Source organism: Parasteatoda tepidariorum, chromosome X2 (genome assembly GCF_043381705.1).
Source record: "Parasteatoda tepidariorum isolate YZ-2023 chromosome X2, CAS_Ptep_4.0, whole genome shotgun sequence".
Lineage (NCBI taxonomy): Eukaryota > Metazoa > Arthropoda > Arachnida > Araneae > Theridiidae > Parasteatoda > Parasteatoda tepidariorum.
In genome coordinates this window covers 51539270-51565423 of record NC_092215.1, presented here as the reverse complement: position 1 = coordinate 51565423, position 26154 = coordinate 51539270, and the positions used below count along the sequence as shown (strand labels likewise).

At 26.5% G+C, this 26154-nt stretch overlaps 1 protein-coding gene across 6 annotated transcripts in view; it reads left to right on the top strand.

Moving 5' to 3' along the window:
• The window catches only part of LOC107452633 (sodium/calcium exchanger 3), a 255803-nt gene that overhangs the window by 68015 nt on the left and 161634 nt on the right, over window positions 1-26154 (top strand). For 3 of the 6 annotated variants that reach the window (XM_016069197.3, XM_016069177.3, XM_071188150.1), the window contains one exon: window positions 24937-24997. The exons of the other annotated variants lie outside the window; for them this stretch is intronic. The gene's annotated coding sequence lies outside the window, so the exon portion shown is untranslated. The remainder of the gene's footprint in view (window positions 1-24936; window positions 24998-26154) is intronic. 6 annotated transcript variants of the gene reach the window in all.

The window sequence follows — 26154 nt, the reverse complement described above, 5'->3', positions numbered from 1 at the left end:
AATTTTATGTAAGACAGACAATTGAAAATATGCCAATAAAGTTTGATTAGAGAATTGCACTATTTGAGAAATTTCGATCTAATGAGAATGATATGAATTCTGCTCCGGTCTCGCAACGATGACAATAATGACGTAAAATATCCTCAGTGATAGGCGGATAAGTTGTTAGAGTTCCCTTAGCCGTCGGGCTAACTGTAGAAGATTTCTGAGATTTTCCCATCCATGCAACACGAATACGGGTTAGTTCTATTAATAAAGTCCTCCTCGAAGGCTATCCCAATAATTAATCCTGGTTTTTCCATGTCTCCTGGGTTTAGTTAAAAATTAGAAGGAACATTATTACATTAATTGAACATTGATAGCCGTAAACTGAACATTAATAGTCGTAAACTCAGATTGAACATTAATAGTCGTAAACTCAGAATTGGGTCAGCTGTTGAACGCCTGTTATAATATAAAATAAGAACTTGGAGTCCATGCAGGACTAAATTTAGACAGTCTGTGCAAACATGGAAATTGTTGTGTAAAAAGCGTCAAGCTAATCGGATCAAGAGATGTAAGATACTCAGCACTGGTATTGTTCATGAAAACGCTCACCAGATTGTGATTTCAAGAAAAATTCTGCTGCAGTTGTTTCTCTGGGAGCTATTTAATCATGTAATCTACAGTCCCTATCTCGCTGTCAAAGGCTTTCAATTGATCTTGAACCTGAAGAAATTTCTGTTCGAGTTCATTTTCTCACAGAAAAAAAAACTCTCAGTCAGCTGTAACATTCTAACTCTTCTCGCCGATGGCAGTATTCTATGATAGTGGAATACAACTGTTGCAAGTTTGGTGACTTTTACAAAGAGAAGTAACTGATATATTGCTGCATCTCCAGTTATAAAATTTTTCTTTTAATTAGGTTTTGTTTCTTTCATTGGCTGAGGTACATAATTCTCTTCCCACAACAGAATCCTGAGCTATTTTTTTTTTCTATCTCGTTCAAAACTAACTAACTTCCAAAACTAATCACACAAAATTTTCCAGATATATCTGAAAGACAGATGTTTAAATTTCGGCATTGAATTCTCAAACCAAACATTAAAAACAAATTTTAAATGGTCTCAAAGTAAATAATTAAGCTTATTTTAACACAATTATTTTTTCTCATATTTTAACAATTTACTACCTCTTATAGATAGTAGTGTTCTAAAATAAAAATAATATTTCTTATCCGCAATTTTCTCAAACCAAACATTAAAAACCTATTTTAAGTGGTCTGTAATCAAAATATGCAACTGACTCTCAAAGTAAATAATTAAACTTATTTTAGCACAATTATTTTTTCTCACATTTTAACAATTTACTACCTCTTATAGATATTAGTGTTCTAAAATAAAAATAATATTTCTTTTCCGCAATGAATTCTCAAACCAAACATTAAAAACATATTTTAAGTGGTCTGTTATCAAAATATGCAACTGAATCTCAAAGTAAATAATTAAGCTTATTTTAGCACAATTATTTTTACTCATATTTAAACAATTTACTACCTCTTATAGATAGTAGTGATCTAAAATAAAAATAATATTTCTTATCCGCAATTTTCTCAAACCAAGCATTAAAAACATATTTTAAGTGGTCTGTCATCAAAATATGTAACTGAATCTCAAAGTAAATAATTAAATTTATTTTAGCACAATTATTTTTTCTCATCTTTTAACAATTCACTACCTCTTATAGATATTAGTGTTCTAAAATAAAAATAATATTTCTTTTCCGCAATGAATTCTCAAACCAAACATTAAAAACATATTTTAAGTGGTCTGTTATCAAAATAGGCAACTGAATCTCAAAGTAAATAATTAAGCTTATTTTAGCACACTTATTTTTTCTCATATTTAAACAATTTACTACCTCTTATACACATTAGTGTTCTAAAATAAAAATAATATTTCTTTTCCATGAGGAAAATTTATTGATATATTTTGCAGATAATCCTTAAACATTTTATCATTTTTCGTCTGTCTGTAATATAAGATTTTAATAATTATGAAAGCTATAAGAAATAAGCATTCATTGATTGCATTGCACATAAAAGTAATTACTTTTCATCTATGTTTAGAGTTAATAATTAATTCTTGTAATAATAAATAGTATTATTTTTTCCTTAATTGGTATTTGATACAACCGCAGGCTGTTATATTTTCCTGAAATCCACGTTGCGATGAATATTTTTGTAAAAATAATTAAAGGTAATTTGGAAGCTATAACAAAATCTTTCACAAGCTTTAATGAAGATGGAAACAGTAAAAATATAACTAGCTAGAATATCGATTGACATTTGATTGAAAATCGATTCCTAATCATTCTTAATTAACAAACTAGATTTTTGACTTTCGCTTTCATAATCATTCTAGCTGACATAAAATTACACAACCGATAAAAAGTAAGGGGTATTTGAGGCGAAATGAGTGAAAAGTTAGAAAAATATATAATCATTTCACCATAAAATTTTGTATATATTCGTAACATACACTATCAAATTATTGAATTAAATATCAAGAAGCTTATCGATGTAATTTTTAAGGAAATCTTTTGTTCAGTTAATAGTTAATAATTGAAACTCAATTTCAAATTTCAAATTAAATGTTTTAACATTTAAAACATATGTTTCACGATGATGGTTATTTTTGATCTTGGTGCTTTGAAAAACAATTTAATAATATAATACCTATACCATAATTTATACGGAAAGTGCGCAAAATTAAAATGGACAGCCCTGAATAACTTTTAATCTAATGATCGGATCTTTACGTTCTAGGACTCAATGGTTCGAGAAAAGACCTTAAATATGCAAATTAATTAGTGCAGACGATTTTTTAAGTTACGAAATTGGACAGAAAAACATACTTTCTCTGATTAAACATATATTTTTTTTACGATGGATTCGCGTTTTTGTCTCTAAAACATTGGGGACAGCCGCATTCTGGGAAATATGGTCCCAAACGTTTGATCAGGAGAGCTGACCCATTAATGTTAATTTTATTTTTTACGTTTTTCGATTTCTCTCTAGAACATTCTAAGCGAATTGAAAGTTTTTTGAACACAATTAAAGAAATATTAATCCAAAGATACTTCCGTGCAATAAATAACCTTTAGTATATATTTACTATTTTTCACTTTTTTGTTTAGTAATAGTCGAAAAAAATTAAATTGTAAGGTGTTCAAATTTTTACATGATTTTAAAGAATGTAATTTGCATTGTAAGAGCGAAATCAGACGAATAGTTCTTGAGAAATCAAAGATTAAAAAAATCGTGTTTTTAAAATTCAATTTACCCTACCGACTCCCCTTTAAAGAAGGTTCAAAAGAGTTAGTGACAGATTTGGAGCAATTGGGAATAAATGTAAGCCCAGCAACTTATAAATATGTTCAAAATCAAGATGATCATAGAATTTTGCCTGCTATTCTAAAAACATATGTATCGTCACATGAAGGTAGATCAACAAAAAAGGGCAAGACTAACACTTGAGACTACTGAAAATGCAGAAGAAGAAGCATCTTATAGGCCTGGCACTAATACATTATAATTGGTTGCAAAATTTTATATATTTATTTGGAATGTTGAACACAAAACTTCAAACGCAATTTACTTGAATCTATGTTTCTCAAACATGCTGAATCTCTAACTAATACAATTTCAACCGATTTGAGCATTGTTGGTTGCATAATTACACATATTTTATTTGGATTGTTGAACACAAAACTTCAAGTGGAATTTATTCGAAACTATGTCCCTCATACATGCTCCATCACTAATACAATTTCAACCGATTTGCACATTGTTGGTTGCAAAATTTTATATATTTATTTGGATTGATGAGCACGTAACTTAAAACGCAATTAACTCGAAACTATGCTTCTCAAACAGGCTGCATCTCTAACTAGTACAATTTCAACCGATTTACTTCAAATGTTGACACAATGTTCAAAATAAATATAATTTTCGTTACACATAAGGTGTTTTTAATTGAATTGACTAGTTAAGAGATATAAGCAAAAGTGCATTTTCTTTTTAAGTCATTTTCTGATTTTTTTTAAACACCACCATTTCGTAAAAAAAAACAGTTTTAGAAAATCCTACCTACAACGAAAACTACATTAATGTTCTTCAAAAAATCAAAACGGAATCAAATTTCTTTAAGCTTATGAGTACGGTGGATATTTTAAAAATAAGTTATAAACATTGGATTATGTAAGTGCTAATAATTTAAACTTTTGTATTTGTAATATGATAAAATGGAGATTAAAATCTGTACAATAAAATGAAGAAAAAAATGTATTAAGTTAAGTCGTTTCAAAATTCATTAACAAAATCCTCCTTTTTAACAGGTTTCTATTGTGTTATGTAAAATCAATATTTCTCTATTTTTTTTATTTGAAAGCAATCACATTAGTAATTCCCCAAATTGAACTTCCAAAGTTTAAAAATCTCTAATACCCATAACGTCCATATTTCGTGCTAGAGAATATATTATTGAGATAGTACTAGAGAATCTTCAGCATGAAGATCGAGAAATAGTTTGCGTCGATAAATAATACTCAGGCATACAAATATCTCGTTCAGAGCCATTAACCCACGAAAAGTCATTTAGTAATGGCACTTCAATATCACTCCTATTCCATGTCGGCAACTTCAATTTTAGTGACATCATTTCGTCAACACTGGCTGTTCCTCTAATGGAACTTTCTTGTATTGATTCAGTCAACACAAAGTTCCAAAGATGTGTAAAGACAATTGTTTAGATTCTATCTTTTTGCAAAATGACTAAAATGTATAATTTTATTGTATATTTGTTTTTTAAGAAATGTTTTATTATAGGAATCGAAAGTATTTTTCTCTATCTAATATGAAAAAACTGAGAATCAACAGTACTTTCATATTTATTTTCAGTACTTTTGGAATAAATAAAGAATCTTCGTTTACGAGTTGAAATTTCTTTTCGTCAAGGCACATTTTTAGAAGGAAAACGGTAGAGAAAATTACTTTTTTCTCGTGTGAGATAAGATTTTTCAATATATTTTTCATTTAACTAGAATTATTTTTTTTATCAAAGTTTTAGAAACTACGTTTTTAACGATATCAGCGTTATGATTAGAAAATTGCCGTTTGTAATATTTGCATATTTAACAATTTTTTGCAGTTTAGGTCGTTTTCACTTATTACTTTTTGCCATTTCGTAAGAATAAGGCTATTTATTTTTTCCCTGATTTTGGGTATCTCTTTCTTTTTAAGAATTTGTTTTCTTATTTTTATTAGTTCGTTTAATTTTAGCATTTTACAAAGATAATAATTTTCAAAGCTTTCTAATATTTTGTATGGGAGAGCATTTATTTCAGTCTTCTTATTTATTTTACATACTGACTTATATAGTTAAAAAGTATACTATTTTATATGAAGCTGTGCAGTAATACGTGTCTCTAAGATTATTCTTTGTTATATTCCGAACTCACACTGTTTATATTATATAAACAATTCATATTGTTGAAACCTGAAGTTAAAATAAAATTTGTGTTTTGTAGGAACAGATGCGTAGGTGTATGTCCTATTAGTACATCAATTCTTAAAATGATTATGAAATAGTAAAGCTCGTCATTGGGTCAAAAAAACGTCATGATTTAACTTACCATTCAAATTTGGTGAGATCAAACAACCAGTCCCAAACAAGAGCTGATACTCCACGCTCGCCGTAGCACTGATATTATTGATGATGCTATAAAACTATGAGCTAGCATTTGAACATAATATAAAGGAATAAAAATTTGAAATGAAGAAAAATTATTCCATACCCTTAAAGAATATTTTTTAATCCATATCAAGAACTAGATACAAAAAATATAACTCAAAGGTAAAAAATTAATATTTATGTAATTATAAATAAAAACACTATCAAAATTGAACGAACCATTCATAAGAAAGTTGAGACTAAAATCATCAAAACTTGTTTGATTGCAGAGGAAAGAAAAGATGAGTAAAAATGCATTTTCAAGTATCATCTATAAGTTGTGCATAACATCGAAAAATATTTAATCATCCTTATATATATATATNAGCCCTAACCCGAGATACATAAGATTACTTAGAGCCAGAAACTGAACGAGCCCGAGATATAGGGGAGAGTCTGGTAGCCCCTCCCACTCAAGGAGTATTGCTTATATCTCTGTATAAAATTGAGTAATAATCAATATTTTTGTATGTTTCTATTGTTTTATCATCTAATTAAATAATTCAAAACGAATAAACCAAAAAAAAGAATAGTTTAGCTTAAAAAAATAGAAATTTAAAAAAACATGTTTTCCAGCTCTTTTCAAAATGTGGCGGGTAGCCCCGCCCAGTTACAAAAATTATGCTTTTTCAAGTTACAAAAATTATGCCCAGTTACAAAAATTATGCCCAGTTACAAAAATTATGCTTTGACTGTTTTTTCAGGTGTAAATGAAAATTAACAATGTATTGACAATAGATAAACCTCATTTATCATTTTTATCACGAAATTATTTTATTTATTACATATTTATATACTTTTAGTGAATTCAATCACTTAATAACAATAATTTAATAACAACAATATTTGTTGTTAAAAATGCATATAACATTCAAATTTGAAGCAATAAAATAATAATCTTTGCAACCGTACATTTATCGACGAAATAAAATTGGGTGGTGAAACCCGACATTCATGTGAGAGGGGCTACCCGAAATCCAATTTTTTTGTAAATTTGTAATTACTCGAACAATTTTTCGCATATTAACTTCTTTTTTTGTGCAAATTAAACTTAAGACTACATACTTTAATGCTGCATGCATAGAAAAAATTATTTTATTAGTATTAAACTGAAGTTTAATCGAAACATTCAACCAATTTTTCTTAATTTCATGACTACTGTATTCAACATATTTTCAAAACTATTGTTTACCATATTAACAGCTGCATAAATACTTGAAACTTTGAAAATGATCTTTTTTTGATATAAAAATTAATGTCCGATGGCCCATTGACTTGAAAAAATATTCTATACATGCGAAATTGACAGTGGGCGGGGGTACCCGACACTCCCCTACTTCAAGTAAAGGCTAAATTTTGTCTCGCCATTCGACCTTTGATATACCTAAACAAAGAAATAGTCATTAAAACTTTTTATAACAATTAATTAATACATTTTGTATTTTTAATACTTAATAACTGTACCTTAAGTTTTTTTAAAAGTAGTAAAAATGATGATGTATGAAAAACATATTAGTCCGAGCCCATGTTGAGTCAGTGCTCAAATTAAGCCCGTCTCTTCTCTACAATTATAGATCCTGCTGAAACAATTATGGAAAAGGATTTATATACAAATATAGATCCTTTTACTAGTTTAGTCTACCCTACAGCGTCCATTTTTCTACATAATTAAAATTAATTTTTCGAAACCAAAATCGATCATGATTGTAAAATGTAATTTTTTATTTGGTTAAGTCTCTTTAGATAATTTAATTTAGATTTTTTTTCAGCTTAGAACTCTAAATAGTAAATTTTAAATAAATAGATAAACATTTAATTTGACTAAAATATCTTCTTTCCTAAATATTGGAACAGATATTAAATAGATGTTATATATTTATTATAGTATACTATTTTATACTATTTATTATTATACTATTATACTATTTATTATTTAATAAAATAATACCAGTTCCGTTAATTTTTAATTGCCTTTTTAAGTAAGAATGTGAGAATTATTTTTTTGAAACAAAGCTTCTTTCTTAATCTAAGTAGGATGATTGAAATCAAATAAGGTAGCTATGACCTCACCAGAAAATAATACCAGTTCCGTTAATTTTTAATTGCCTTTTTAAATAAGAATGTGAGAATTATTTTTTTGAAACAAGCTTCTTTCTTAATCTAAGTAGGATGATTGAAATCAAATAAGGTAGCTATGACCTCACAACAATTTGAAATTGTTTATTCTCGAAATTATCTTTGTTTTCCTCCAACTTTTGTAAGATAAGATTGTTTTAAGTAACTCATACAAATCAGCTTATAGATAAATGTCACGATATTCATCAGAATGCAGTAATTTATAATAATATAATAATATAATAAGAAATCAAGTTATTGACATACAATAAAGGCTTTTTAATTTGCATTGAAAAATTAATTAATTATTGTTATTGAAATATATCTCATTTTCTTAAAAATAGCAAACTTATTTAACAAATATTCATAAAAGTCTAGTTACTGATAAATTTTATTGTTTATTACCTCGTTCATTTAAATAACAAAAAGCACCGCACAGTTAAAAATTAGAGACTTTTAGAGGTGAAATTGTGCAAAGAAATTAATATTAAAAAATGAATAAAGCAGTGAATTCTAATTCCTTCGAATAATATGAATTAAAATTTTAGATGTAAGCCCATTCTTTTGTATTAATTATTTCGATTTTTCGCGCCATGAGTCGTTTAGAATAATTTTAGAATAATTAGGTACCTAATTATCGGCGTTTGTCGAAATCAGGTAAGGGATAGTAAATAATTAAAATTTTGCAACAAAAGCATTTGTCAGTTTGCCGTCAGGCTAACCGTAGAAGGTTTTCGTAGTTTTTCTCTCCATGTAACGCGAAATCAGTTTCATCAAAAAGTCCTCCATTAAGACAAAATTTATCTCTATACTTGATCCAGGAGTTCCCTTGTCTTCTGAATTGGGTTCAAAATTACAAGGCTACCGAGTTGAACATTAGTAGTCGTAAACTCAAAAAATTGGGTCAGCGGTTCAACGACCGTTATAAATAAAAAGCATTTGACAGCAAAAAGAAATAAAAATGACATATTTGGCTTCACAATTGTTGGATTGACTATGTAAGTATTACATTTCTAAATAATGAGGGATTTTATTCAGTTAGTTGGTATTCCATTTGAAAAACTAAATAAATGATGAATGATCACTGAAATGGTTTGGAGTCGTGGGACTCGTATTTACTTTAATATGGTAACTTCTTAGAGGGGTAGTATAGCTAGGTATTAGGTTATCACTTGATTAAAATACTTCAGTCGCTTCAAAAATATTCAGATTGGATATAACAGTCGACGTGATTCAAGCATTCAAAAATAGGAGCCTATTTTTGAATATTTTCAAAATTCGCCAGAAGTGAATGAAAAGAAACATAAAGTTGCCAACAAAAAATGGAAAATAAAGGTGAGATATAAAACTAAAAAGAAATCTCAGTTGCCGAGAGTGAATAAAAATCTAGATGAAAAAATAGAACAGGAAAAACCATTGTCTCTCAGAGGGTTAAATCAGGGTAAAATGCATTTCCAAGCGCTAGGGGGAGATAGTGATGAACTAATGTCGCTAACAAGGGAATCAGAATTAGTGTGAATGAAAAAAGATTCTAGGACATCAAGATGAGCTGATGTGACTGGGATGGAAATAATTTTGCCATTGCGAAATCGAATTTATGCTCAAGAATCCAATAACTTGCCACAATTGGAGATTTCTTGATTTTAAATCAAGTAATATCCTATCACTTTAATTTATTACTTATTTATTTTATTTATTTTGGCATCATTTATTTTGGCCTTAAGTTCATTAAAATATAAAAATGATGTAAGTAAGAATGCATAGTTTAATACTTTAATTCAGACTCATTTGTTATAACGATTAATCGATAAATCAGTGAAATTAGTTGATAGTTATAAACTTCTTTTCAAAACTTTTACCTCGCAATCAATTCTCATTATAACTATTTTATAAAAAAAGACATAGATTGACTCATCAATATCTCAAGAATAGTTGTTTAACAATAATGAGTTTGGGAAATAGCAAAAGTCAGAAAATACCATTCAACAAACAAAATTCTTTTTAAAACCTTCTCGTTTCCTTCATTTTTATTCCCGTTATTGTCAGTCGTTTCACCTCTGCTTCCACCATAATGAGATGCCATCAATCATAAGGCAGTTTTTTTTTCTCGTTTTTCTCGTTTCGATCATGGAAAGGGTTGTGGTTCGCTTAGTTCAGGTCCTGAAGTTATGATTTAAACTTCCATTTCTTCTCACTAAAGTTGCACAAATGAAATAAAAATGCCTGTGATAAAATGCAGTCCTGGTATTTATGTTTACAAACAGCAAGTTAAATATTTGCCTGCATTTGAAGTACTTGCATGAATTATAATAATGGGAAGAGCTACTGATTTTTAAATTGCGTGCAGTAAATGCATTTTATTTATTAAGACATAAATTTCTTCAAAGTGTTTAACAAACAAAATTCTTTTAAAGACTTGATGTGTTTATTGCTAGTAGGAAAACAAATAAAAATTTTAACTTATAATTACGAGTTTATTTTAATCTTAAAATAGTAGAGGTAATAAGGGAGATAAAATAAATTATAATTACAATTGCTTTTTTTATGACAAAAAAATGTGTTACCGGTGTATAAATTTTAATTATAATTAGCCCTATATTATTCTAAACTGATTAACTAATGGAAAGATTTATAAAAAGTCAAATTAAATTTTATCATTTAAATAAAAATGCAATATTATGTTTGCAATGTTCTAATTAATTTTATATGACATGGTTTATTCAAATTATTTTAAAGATATGTTTATATCATTACACTTGCTCTCTGAATTTATTAATTAAAAAATTAAATTACATTGTGAGTATATATTTGCGTATGTTTATTTTTATTATGGTTATTTTACATGAAAAAGTATTTAACAAAAAGGTTAATATTTGAATTCAGAATAAAATAAAGAGAGAAACAGTTTTTAGTGAAATATTCAAATAAATTCAGTGAGAAATTTATTGAAATTTGCTAAGAGAAGCATAATTATTAATTCAAATTAATTCGTGCATCAGCAAACAAAATTCTTTTTAAAACCTTCTCTTTTCTTTCATTAAATTTACCAAACCTTTTTCTTTACCTTTATTTCTTCTTTTTCTTTCTCTTCTTTTAACTAAAAATGTTGCTAATGCCTTTTTGTTATTCTTTTTCTTTTTGTTAGAATTTAACATAACTGTAGAATCTTTAAAATATTTAAGAAAACATCCAGTTGAAATCATTAATCAATTTCAGTAGCTCATGTTAAAAGCATCACTATTAGTTCAATTTTATTTGTTCAACAGTAGAAAGAGTGAAATATAGGTATATACTAAGGTATATACCTATATCACCCAAAAGCAGTCAAAATGACTGCATTGTAAAAGAATAACTAATGTGTAAAGAAATTTGTGTGATTAATTTTTATTATTTTTTATATTATTTACTGTTGTTGTAGTTCATTTACGTCGCCCTAGAGTTACACAATGGGCTATTGGCGACGGTCTGGGAAACATCCCTGAGGATGATCTGAAGACATGCCATCACAATTTTGATCCTCTGCAGAGGGGATTGCACCCCCGCTTTGGTAGCCCGACGACCTGCACGCGAAGTCGAGCACTTTACAGTAGAAGGGTTTAACGAGGACCCATACCGCAGACCCTCGGTCCCTACGCAGACTGATCCAAGTGGTCACCCACCCGCACACTGACAGCAGCCAGTGATGCTTGACTTCGGTGATCTGCTGGTAACCGTGTCTTAACGATCAGTCCATTGCGGGACTTTATATTATTTACAGTTACATAACAAGTTATTAGTAAATATTAACAATAAAAAAATTTACTTCACTTGGCAAATAAATTATTTTTGCATTTTTTGCAAAAGAAAAGGCAGTTAAAAGCAGTCAAAATCACTTCCTCGGGCAATTTCTAGTGCCAATTTAGCAGTTAGCAGCAATTTTTTTTTTAATTTTGCGTCTTATGTAAATTTCTATCTTTTCAAAAACAATTCTCTTAAACTAAGAGAAGATGCATCTTTCAATTAAAAAATATAACAATTTATTTTCAAAACTTGCTGGAAAATCTTCTGTTAATTTTAAAAGCGCACTAATTCCACATCTTTTGTCAGTTAAATATCTAACAAAATTATCAGATAGAACGTTTCGTTGAAATGGCTTCAGTGAAAGGATTTGTCAGACAGAATAAATCGCATTCCTAAAATAAACTTTCAAGGTAGACGGAAGACATATAAAATGTTACCTGTTCTCCAAGGAATTTTATAACGTTTACTATTCTTCATACAGGAAGTGACACCTACGATACCAATTTCTCACCGCCTATCCTGAATCTACTTTTGAGGGACATCCTGAATCTACTTTTTTACGATATATTATTTATATATCAGACAAGTTTTCAATAAATATTTGGATTTGAATTCTATAAAATATTATTTGAATTTCTAATCTGAGTTATTTTAAATCTAGATTTACGAAAATAACTAGTTTCGTTATCATGATTTTTGACGCATCTACGCCATATTATTTATATCAGGCAAAGTTTTCAATAAATATTTGAATTTAAAATCTATACAATATTATTTGAATTTTAAATCAGAGTTATTTTGAATCTAGATTTGAGAGAATAACTAGTTTTGGTATCATGATTTTTGAGGCTTCTACGCCATGTTATTTATATCATAATATTTTTCAATAAATATTTGGATTTAAAATCTATACAATATTATTTGAAATTCAATATCTGAGTTATTTTGAATCTAGATTTACGAAAATAACTAGTTTTATTATCCTAACTTTTGAGACTTCTAACTAACTAACTAACTCAGTGGCGCGACAGCCCATTAGGAGGGCCAAGGCCGACTGTGCCCATCTCAGTTTTCTTGACCTTGGGCTCTGGGGTGCAGGAGCATATGTTCCGGTCAGGTGGTCAGCCGAACGCGGAACTTTGAGACTTCTACGCCATATTATTTATATCAGACAAATTTTCAATGAGTATTTGGATTAAAATTTATGCAATATTATTTGGACTTTAAATCTGTTATCTTAAATCTAGATTTGAGAGAATGCGCAGTTAAATTGATTTTTTGAACTTTTACGCCATAATATTTTAATCAGGCAAATTTTCAATAAATATTTGGATTTAAAATCTATACAATATTATTTGAATTTCAAATCTGAGTTATTTTTAATATAGATTTACGAAAATAACTAGTTTTGTTATCCTGACTTTTGAGACTTCTACGCCATATTATTTATATCAGACAAGTTTTCAATGAGTATTTGATTATACAATATTATTTGAATTTCAAAATTTTTGCATAAGTTTTAGTATTAATATTTGAATACTAAAATTGCTTATCGAGGGCGCACATTATAGAACATCCTGTACATATACCTAAAATATAGAGGGATAGTAAATGTAAAAAAAAAGATATTGTAAATAAGTAAAATTAAAATATGTTACACTTTACGCTATTAAAACATTTTAAAATTTATTACTATACAATAGATATTTTTTAATAACTTTTGAGTGAAACGAAAGCGCAATTCCTTAATCTCTAGATTCATTAACTAATACTTTGTAAAAGAGTGAAATGTAAGAAAAAAACGGGACCATTAGGAATTGAATTCAAATTATAAAAAAAAGCCAAAAAGTTTTTTTTAAGTAATTTGTTGCTCATGTGAAGTAAAAAGAAAAAAAAATAGATCAGATCACAGAGTATGTGATAACACGAATGTCTTTTGCTAGGAACTGCTCTAGTTTTATTCCTCAAATAAACTCTTTAAAGCATCATTTGCTGTAATTCACTTCGATAATAAATCGGCAGATTGTGATATTGTTTTTCTTCCTCAATTACATGATGATTTCCAGCAAACATTCTGCATATCTCTTCATTTCATTTGAAACCAAATTCATATTCAATTCATATTCGTGAGGTCTCAACTTCATTCAGAACGCCTGAGAATAAAAAAGACTGTTTGAATGAAGCCCAGTTAAAAATTTGAGAAGCTTTATTTTTTTGGGATGAATTAAATACAAAATTCCCTTTATATCTTTAAAATCGTGTACTTTGAAATGGTTTAAGAACAAAAAAATAAAAGAACATTTCTAGAAATTTTTGCTGTAGTGTTCCATCTTAATCATTTTGCTTTTGAACTATATGATTTATCGATATCGACCAAAAACATAATTGAATTTCTTTCAATAAGAGTTGATGTCTGTTTTGATTAGAAATACGCGATGAAATACTTTTTTTACTTCAGAAATATGTGGTCGCTATTATGTTGATCCTGTTATAATTAAAACAAAACTTATTACATTCTTTTAAGAAATATTTTTACTTTTGATTTTGATGTCATGATTGTTTTGTTTTATCTGATTTTATCATGAAAGCTGTATTTTTTCTCTTTATCTCAAATATCTTTTAAACTCAGTTTTTTTACATACTATGTCAGAGTTTGAAGTATGTATAAAATAAAAAAGCGATTTGTTTTTCACGATAAAATTCGTAATATTTCCCTATATATAATTCAATCCAATTTCCCAATATATATCCGATATAAAATTTTAAGAAACATTTTATAATCGAAAATAAAGGTTGTAAAAACTTAATATAAGCAGCATAGATAATTTAAACATCGAAAACAATTTTTGCTTTTCTCTCTCTTCTTGGTAAAGAATAAAGTATATATAAAATAATAAAATCGAGTACCCCCCTGTGTATACGTATATATACTTAGATAAGCAAACAATAACTGGAGAAGGAGAATTAACTTTAAACTGTACAAGATTTATAAACAATCCGATATATTTAAATGCATAAAAACAAATAGAATGAATTGGATTCAAATGACTGATGACAATACAATAACAAAGATACTGTTTTTTAGACCTGCTGGAGCAAGGAGGAGGACGGTTGAGATGGACTGACTCGGTGGTGTCTGATTGTCTTGCAATTAATGAAAAGAATTGGAAATCAATGATAAATATGAATTTATGTCATTATGGAGAAATATTTAGAGGAAGACAGTGGCTCACATTGGGCTGCTTGGCCAAAAGCGATATATAAATATATATATNTTCATTTATTTTTAAATTAATCTAACTTCCATTATTTTCTCCAAGACAAAATCACTTGCAATGGTTGATTTACTTCGAGATTGCGTTTAAAAGCCAGTGGAGCTTGACTTCGGTGTTCTACTGGGAACCGTGTCTTTACGATTAGTCCTCTGCGTGACAGTATATATATATATATATTCATTATTGCTCTATTCATTAATTAAAATGAATATTTCAGAATGTATTCAAGCTTTTGCTTTGTTTTAAAATATTTCATGTAGTTTTGTTAAGAATATATTAAACATCTTATTATTAAATAACCATTCTGAATATTATTCTGAATTGAATATTATTAAATAATATTCAATTAAATTTATAAATAGAGCCGTATTTCCTTGAAAGTTATAAGTGTATGAACACTTTTGGGAGTCACTGTACCATCAAAGACAAAGGAATGGCCTTGATTGGAATTTTAAATTATCGAAATAAAAAGAAACATTTTAGGTTGAAAATCATTATTTTTAAACTTTTTTGACGGAAATTTGCCTTAACCATAATATGGTATCAAATTGAAGCGTTTAAGTTCCGTAACATCGTGTAACCAAGTTTAAAACGTACAATAATGTGGTTCAATATGCACTGTATTAAGGTTACAGCAAATTTGAATATTTTTTCAGTTCAACACTCCTTAAAATAGCTAAAAATAATATTAAAATTTTAAACGCAGTTTAAATATTTAAAATTAAGCACTGCATATATAATAATGAAAGTAGATGCACTAAATGCATTTTACAAGCAATATTTGCAAAGTCATAATTAATTGCTCGTAATGTTTCTTATTTATTGTTAGTTAGTTTCAGTAAAAATTGGTACTGAGATGTTGTTTTGGAAAATGGGGTTTCATCCTCTGGGGTTTGAAGGTCACCCTAGCTTCGAATGGGTGGGCATAATATTGTCTGGGAAATTATGATAGCCAGAGCACATTGTTACCATCATGCTATTGGATGAACAAATTGTGGAATGACTCCCCCCCCCTCTCATTTTGCCAACAACAGTCTGTTGTAGGAGGGCTCTATTTTTTTATAAAACAATAATATTTGTTTGATTTTATTATTAATAAGGAGTATTATTTGTATTGTTTATGTTAGTGTCTTAAAATCAATTGATATGAATAACAATTTTGTAATCCAGGAAATTATTACGGTACAAAAAATGTCTGAGGATCATTTTTGTACGAATGAAGTATTAAAATGATGAGTTTAAATTCATTTTAATACTTTGTAATCCAGGCAATTATTACGGTACAAAAAAAATCCCAGGATCATTTTTGTACGGATGAAGTATTAAAATGAATTTAAAATCATTAAAGTGGCTTTCGAAATATATTTTAAAAGCGATCAAAAACAGTTTAAAAAAGGTTAACGCATCAAAATCTCTTAAAATGTTTCTTCTGAAAAAATAATAGTAAAATCTTATGTTAAGGAGTATTATTTGTATTGTTTACGAAACCGTTTTAAAATCAATTCATATGAATAGCATTTATGTAATCCAGGGAATTATTACGGTGCAAAAAATATCTGAGGATCATTTTTGTACGGATGAAGTATTAAAATGAATTTAAAATAATTGAAGTGATTTATGAAAAATATCTTAAAAAAAAAATGTCTTAAAAACCTTAACGCATCAAAATCACTTAAAACGTTTCTGTTTAAAAAAAATAGTAGTGAAATCCTATTTCCGCGTGAATAGAAATACTTTCTATAGTAGAAAGATTATATCCATTATAAGGATTATGATCTTTTCTAGAAACAGCAGTAAATATAAATAAAAATGTATGTTTTTTATAACGTTATTCTTAATTATTTTTCTTTATTCAGTGTGAAAGTGGGGGAGGGAAGAGAAAAATGCATGTATTCAGTGTTGCTAATAAACCGTAAGCCACATTTCATGTTCTAAATTAGAATAAGAACAAGAAAAGGAAATTAAACGAAAAAAAGTCGCATTGCATCAGGAGAAAATACAATCGGAAAAATCTCTGGAACAAGAAAAAAATCTGTTGGAAATAAATGAGTATTTCCAAGTTCCAAGACTGGAAAAAAAGTATTATTGAAGATTAAAAATAAAGCTCGTTTTTCTCTTTGAAAAAGGAATTCTAGATTTTTTTTTTCTTACAGAAAAAAACTGAGACTTATGTTCAGTGATAATAGGAATATCTTTTGGTTTAGAGAAGGATTATCTTTTAAAATACACCTTGATAAACACAACACGACAATATTTTCTAAGTATTTCTTGAAAGTATACAATAACTAAACAGTTTTATTTTCTTGAAAGAAAACATATTTTCTTCTTTTTAAACTTTTAAAAATAATAATCAGTTCCACTCTACCATGTTAGAATTTCTAAAGCATGTTGAAACTTGATATAGTTCAATTTAATCTCAACCTTAATATGGTTAAACCGTAATATCATACATCTTGATATTAATTGATCAATACTAAGGTTGAAATTGAATTGTAACAATGATTAAAATTAACACCTTAATAAGGTATCAGCAAATGCGCACTATATTATGGTTTAAGTTACCAATCTTATGTCCTTCACGTAGCAATTACCTTCACGTTTAACGAGTCTTAAGAATGGGCGACTATTTTCGAGCACTCGAAACATTCGACTTTTGCCTTCCTTTTTTTAATAATTTTTGAAGCAAATGACGTTTTTACATTGCCAAGTATAATAGATTTCAGCATTGAAATGATTTCTCTTAGATTGCAATAAATGTGAATTAAACTCGCCTACACTGTAAAAAAAAAAAAAGGATTTTATTAAGGTATAAAGTATCAGCCCTTTGGGTGCATCATCCGTAAAACCCATTTTTACAGTGAAATATTATATCATAATTTTTACAGTAAGATTTATTCAATTAGAGTGAATCTGTTTGAACTGTAATTATTACTGTAAAAATTACGGTATGTCAGATTTTTTATTGCGTTACATGTTCTGGTGCTACGAAAATGAATTTTATGATCAAAAGTACCAGCAACCTGAGTACCGGAATTTTTCACAGTGTGCACATATGAATTAGTTAAAATAGATATAGTTTAACATATCCTTAAGTTTCTTTAAATGATTGATTCTAAGGAGTTTACACAGACATGTATGATCCATTTCGGCAGAACGTGATGTTTATCTTTTAAGATAATTTGTTCGGTACTGGTGTTTTCATGTTTACCGTATTCATTTAGATATTTCCTTATGAGAGGGGCATCCTGTCAATACCGAATATTCTTAACTAAGGGTTCAATGTTGAAAATATCAATTAACATACTTTCCAAATTTTTAAAGTTTTATATAAACTCTGACTCCAAGGAATGTGCCATCTTTGAAAAAACTTTCAAGAAATAATTGTAAAGAAGATTAAACATTTTTTAACAACTCGTGTAAATTTTTTAAAAAGAAAATAAGAAAATATTTTTTTACGAACAGTAATATCACCAATTATCTTCATTAGTTTAATACTATCTAAATTTATCTCCATGAGTACTATAATAAGTTTATACAGTCCCTGGATAAATTATTAAACGCACTGTAAGATTCTATGTAAAGTCCTAATTATCAGATCTAATCTAATATTAATTATCTAATAATAAGTAATCTTAATTTTCTCAAAAAATTAATGCATAAAATTATTGTTAAAAACTATTTAATGATGATGTTGACAAATATAACAAGAAAAAATCTCAAGTCAAAATAAATCTCAGTTTAAACTAAAACTCTGCACATTTAACAATAAGTTAGTAACATAATTTATTCCTATTTAGTAGTTAAAAACTAAAGCTAATGAGAATTAGCAGCAATAATCAGAAAATCTTAAGCAAACAAAGTTTACAATAACTACAAATTTAATCATCAGACTTAATTAAATAAACAGACATTAGTATTGATAAATACAATCTAATTATAGATTAAAAATTACAAAACGTTTTTAAAAACAATGCATGCCTATCCATAACTAAAGAAAAAAATTAGATGTAGATAAAGAATATGTAACAAATTCTAAATAAAATAAGACATTATTATAAACATGAAACAAGAGTTAAAAATATTGACGCTTAAATTTTTATACATCAAAATTAAAGATAACTTGACCATTTTGAAACTTTTTTTTATAGCATTTAATGCACTTAACTCGTAAAACCTACTGATACCCCGTATAAAGAAAACTACATAAATTAGGAATAAGTCCCTTAGAAGCGCTATATAAATTTAGTTATTTAATAATAAATTAAAAATCTTGCCGTCTTAAATTCACATAGGAAATGCCATTGAAATGGTTCGTTCGAAAAAATGTTTGGAACGCGTTTGGAAGGAGGCGGGGTTTGACGTCAAAAAAATACGTCATCACTGTCCCTGTCTATTGCTTTTAAGCTGCTGAAACCGGTTTGTTCTTGTTTACGTTTCCGTATCAATTGGTTAATATTGTAATGCAATACGTTAAAAATAAATACAAATAGGAAGCATAAAAAAAGTCTCCTGAATAAAAACCCATTACATGCATATTTAAATATAAAAGTATTGCATATAAACTTGCGCAAAACATATAATTATCAAAAAAACTACAGTGCGTCTAATAATTTGGTGTAACTATTATAATATACTAATATAAAACCGGATATAATAAATATTCTATCTTCATATAGTATATCGCCTAATTTTTTCAATCGTCGAATTTATACTATATATCGTCTAATTTAACCAATTTATACAAGAACGTAAGCAAGTGCAAACCGGTTTCAGTCGTTTAAAAACAATAAAGCTGTATTGTATCACATGATAATTAAGATTTTACGTAGAATCTTATAGTGCATGTAATAATTTGGACTGTATAAAACACTTATTAGACCGATTATTTTGTATGGCAGTGGGACTTGGTCACTTTATAAAACAGAAGAAAATAGATCGCTCGCTCTTGTAAGAGAAATATCTTTTGGTCAATGTTTGGAGCATTGAAATAAAGTCACTCCGAGAAGTGTATATAACCATGAAATGCATAATAAATATAGACAACGAACATTTTAAGAGTTATTAAGTCATACAGGATCAGATGACTGGGACTTGCTTTTCGTCGTGAAGATTCTGATCCAGCTAAAAAATTAACATTTTCAAAGATTCAGGGTTCAAGGAAGAGAGGGAGACCATTAACAAGGTGATTGGGCTGTGTGGAGAAGGACATAAGAGTATTGGGAGTGAATAGATGATGAAATTTAGCTACAGGGGTCGAACTGCCTGGAAGAGGCAGACTAAGAAAGCCTTTATCTTCACTAGGCTGCAGTGCTGTTAAAGAAGAAGAATATCATCATTTGTAAACTGAAGACATTTTTATCCCCTGTTCTCTCCCCATGATTTCCAGTTTCATTTAAAAATGTTTTTCGCTTTATTTTGAAATTATTTTATGTTACTTCTAATTGAAGTCAAGAGCAAGATATTATCTGTTTTTGTTTTTCGTTGCTGCCTAAACTTAGTTAATCAGAAACTTTGAAAAAGGCTGCATGAAAATTTCCAATTATTCAGAACCTTGATAAAATTTCTAGTTGAATAATGTTATCGTGTAAATTAATTTTTTCATAAACTTTATAACGTGATAATGTGGTTCAACCTGGACGGAAATATAGTTCAATTTAATTTCATATTATGGGTGCAACGAATTTGCACAGTAGTATGGATCAGTCTAAGCTGAAGCATTGTTCATATTCAAATCTAATTATGAGTGAAACATATTTGCGCAATACTATGGTTCAATCTGAGCTTAAACACGGTTCTATCTAAATCTTATTATGGGTGCAACAAATTTGTTCAATAGTAACGTTCATTCTGAACGGAAATATGATTCAATTTAAAATGTTATTATGTTTGCAACAAATTTACGCAATAATATAATTCAAAGTACTGGCATTTCAGTTATTTTTAGGTATATAAACTTCATTCTTTTTTGAAAGAAAAGAAAAAAAATATGCATTCAGCACTTCCATCATTCTGCTAAGTTCAACCCATTTTCAATGCCTACTTAATTTGCTTCAAAAGTGACGAAAAAATAGTATTGATTTTTCTTCTCACTATTATTACCTATGGAAGGATCATCGAAAAATTCTATATAATCCTAAATAAACAAATGTATACATCAGTTTATTTTTTTTTTGTTTAAAAACTGATCATTGCTCAATGTCTTAAGGGATACTTCATCTGTTCTATACATACATTTCCTTTTATCATTCAGTGATAATCTTTGGCGTGACTTTTTCCTGCATTTTGTTAAAGCTCAGCTATGCATCATTTTTCTTTCTCTTTAAGCACGGTGTGACTTAAAAAAAATCTATAAATTTGATCCTTTTGATAATAAACTCATGCAAAGCAATTTCCGGAAATGACTTCGCATGATTACTTACTAGTCAATGAACCCTGGCTGTTATCATAGAGGGACTGTTTTATTCAGATAAGACTGTTGAAGAAAACACCCTTTGAAGTTAAAGAATTTTTCTATTACTAATAAAGATGTGGGTTTGACTATTTCCACTTTTCATGGTAATTATGTACTGGCTATTTCAGTTTCAGTTTGGTGTAATTTTGTTCCAGAACTGATTTCTTATCATAAAATCGCGGCTTTAGAATATATTTGTTGAATAATAGGAATTATTTTATATAGTTAATGTATTAAACTATATATGAGTGTTTCTGAGTTTCTCTTTGTAAGCATACATTTGCTGTTTCAAAGGGAGTATGGTTAAGTTTTAGACGAATATTGCTTATATTTTTTTACATTTTTTCTAACATTTCGTTTACAATGTTTTTGTTTTCCTCTTGTGAATGATTATATGGTTATACTTCATTATAGCATAAAAATTTTAGTGACTATTTCTTTACTTCTCGGGGGGTTTTCTTTATTTCGAAAAAAAGTTTTTTTAGAAAAATTTGTAATATTTTGATTAATATCACACAAAAAATCATTTTATTTATATTTGTTTTTGAACTTTATTTTACTCAATTTAATTTTCCCTTAATCATTAGGATCTTAGCTTTTCTATATTTCTTTTCGCCATTATTTGTTTACTATCTCTTATCCGGTATTGATTAATGTACTTGGCTTTAACTTACTAGGCTTTTAATAAATAAATAAACTCTTCTTTTATAAACTTAAAATTTAAATAAATTTCTGATAAATATTATGAAGCTATATTGTAGGAGGCTAACTTTGTTTTGTTTTTCAACCGGCTTTGAACAGTCGACCGAATTCTGAGTTTATGAATATCAATATTCAACTTTGTAGTCTTGCAATTTTGAACCCAACCGAGAAAACAAGTAAACTCTAGGTTTAAATACTGTCACAAACTTGCCTTCGTAAAGGACTTTTTTGATGGAACTAAACTGCATTTGCATTGCATGAGAGAGAAAACCACAAAACCTCCCACAATTACCCCGACGGATTTTAACCCATGATCAGTCTATGCCACTCAAAATATAAAAATTCCACTTTCCTCTCTTTGTAAGTTCTCCAGTTTTTCTACAATATTTAAATTGATAATTCTCATTACATTATATATATATATATATATATATATATATATATATATATATATATATATATATATATATATATATATATATATATATATATATATATATATATATATATATATATATATATATATATATATATATATATATATATATATATATATATATATATATATATATATATATATATATATATATATATATATATATATATATATATATATATATATATATATATATATATATATATATATATATATATATATATATATATATATATATATATATATATATATATATATATATATATATATATATATATATATATATATATATATATATATATATATATATATATATATATATATATATATATATATATATATATATATATATATATATATATATATATATATATATATATATATATATATATATATATATATATATATATATATATATATATATATATATATATATATATATATATATATATATATATATATATATATATATATATATATATATATATATATATATATATATATATATATATATATATATATATATATATATATATATATATATATATATATATATATATATATATATATATATATATATATATATATATATATATATATATATATATATATATATATATATATATATATATATATATATATATATATATATATATATATATATATATATATATATATATATATATATATATATATATATATATATATATATATATATATATATATATATATATATATATATATATATATATATATATATATATATATATATATATATATATATATATATATATATATATATATATATATATATATATATATATATATATATATATATATATATATATATATATATATATATATATATATATATATATATATATATATATATATATATATATATATATATATATATATATATATATATATATATATATATATATATATATATATATATATATATATATATATATATATATATATATATATATATATATATATATATATATATATATATATATATATATATATATATATATATATATATATATATATATATATATATATATATATATATATATATATATATATATATATATATATATATATATATATATATATATATATATATATATATATATATATATATATATATATATATATATATATATATATATATATATATATATATATATATATATATATATATATANATGCGATAAAAAGCATCAGGTATTTATAGAAGTAAAAATTTTTTTCGGATTATGTTTATCTACAGAAAAATATTTCTTTAAATATTTTCCCTAATTATACATTATTTAATATTTATAAGTATTTATAATTTATAAGTTACTTTATTTCATGAGTTAGTTTATAATTTTAAGTTATTTGATAACTTCTAGGTAACTTTATCTAATACGTATGTACATTCACTGAGAAAAAGAAGTATGGTCAAAACTACCAGAACATGGTAAAGTTTACCGTGTTTCTGGTTCTATGGGAACACCAAAGGGCTCAGCAATTTTTCTCATAGAGCTTTGGTTATAATTTTGGTAAAATGAACTATAAAATAATGACTTATAATGTGTGATAAAATTTGGTAAATTTGGTGAAATATAGTAATTTTATCATACCTTAGAGTACAGACATGGTAATATTTTAGTGTTAAGATATAGTAACCTTACTACTTTTATCATGAATTATTTTGTATAATTTATTTTTCAGTGCTGTATTTTTTTACTAAATGTGTGAGGATAAGAACTATAATTTTGAAAACTTGATTTTTCGGTAAACCACTACCATATGAACGGAAAAATTACCAAATGAATGATTTAAATAAATAAAATTTTGGTTTTCAATAAAAAAAATTATGTTTTTTTTTCGGAAATGTTATCGCCTTAGAATTCGGTAATTTAACCCGAATGCTTCTCTCCCTGTACTATTAAAAGTTTCAGTTATTTCAGTTCAATTAATAAATAACTTTAATATATGAGTATATTTATAAATTCATAATTTTAAGTTATATCTTTATAAGTTATCGCTTTTTTTGAAAATAAGAGGAGAAAAACAAAGTTTTTATATTATTTTTAGTAAAATGAGATAAATCAGAATAATTTTGCTACACTTTACCTAGTTTCTATAATTTTTTTCTTATAAGTGAACTTAAATAATTACATATTTCACACTTATCAATTTACAATTTAACTGTAATTACCAATTGTTATATTATTATTACTCTCAACTTATATACCAGACATTTATATTTAAAATTGCCTAAGCGTTCACGTACATTATTTTTTTAAAGCATATGGTTTAAATTGAATTATTTTTCAATTATTTCTATTCTTTAGAAAAAAATTGCACGCGCAATACTTTATTTTGAAAAAAATATTTTTATAATTTTAGGAAAATTCAGCTAAGAAAACCTGCTTAATGCAGTTTGAGGGACTCAGCCCATACTTTACAGGTAATAAACAATAATTTAATCAGCAATATTATATTCAAATTTTTAATGCTCAAGTGTTTCCTTTATGTTATATACTTACAGATATTTATAACTGTTATTTCGTATAATGTCTCCTACTATAAAATCAATTGATTAAATTAAGTAAAGAATAACTCATCAAAATGAAAACTATAAATATAAATATGTTAGTAGTTATTGCTGAGAGAGGTAGTTTAAACCTCCATGCAAACAGCAAAAAGATTAAAACTATTTGAAGAAATTTTGAACTAAGATTAAGATTTGTAAGAGCCAAGATTTTCAAACCCTCAACATGTTTAGGGAAAATCTTACATATTACAAACACAAGCAATTATTAGCAAACAAATTTGTATTGACCCACAAAATATAGGAGTCAGCAAAAATAAAATTTAAATAGCCCAATAGGTCTTAGTCAAGACTTTAAGGACTTAAGTACTTTTTTGCGTTTTTTTCACGGAATGTATTAGAAAAATTACTGAACTCTAAGGTAAAGACATTTCTAGTAAAAAAAAAGAAAAAATACTGGTTATAAAATCAAAATTTGCTGTATTTAAACCATTCATACGGTAAAGGTGTTCATTCATTTGGTAACGATTCACCTGAAATTCCGGTTTTCAAAATTATAATTCTTGTTATCCCACATTTAGAAAGAAGGCAAAACTGAAAATTAAATCTAACCGAATGTCCAATTTTTAAGCTAGACTCAAAGGTATCAAAATAAAATTACCAAATTTTACCACATATTAGCACGTTTTAACACATATTATAAAATAATAGCTTAACGTTAATTTTACCAAAACCATTTCTAAAGAGCTTCAGTAAAAATTACCGTGCTTTTTGGTGTTCCCATGGAGCCAAAAATACGGTAAATTTTACCATATAGTGGTAGTTTGTCCATACTTTTTTCTTAGTGAAAAATTTCAGCACCAAACTTAAATAATCTATTCTACAATAACATAGTTAAAAAGTTGTTTCTATAACTTATTTTAAATTTTGGTAATTTATTTTATAAATTGATGAAATAAATTCAATTGAAAAGTAAAAATCTTTTTTTTTTCTACAGTTTTTGATAAAAGCATTAATTATTTTAAGGAAAAAGTTATTTATCAATTTTAATAGTTGCAAATAATAATGATATA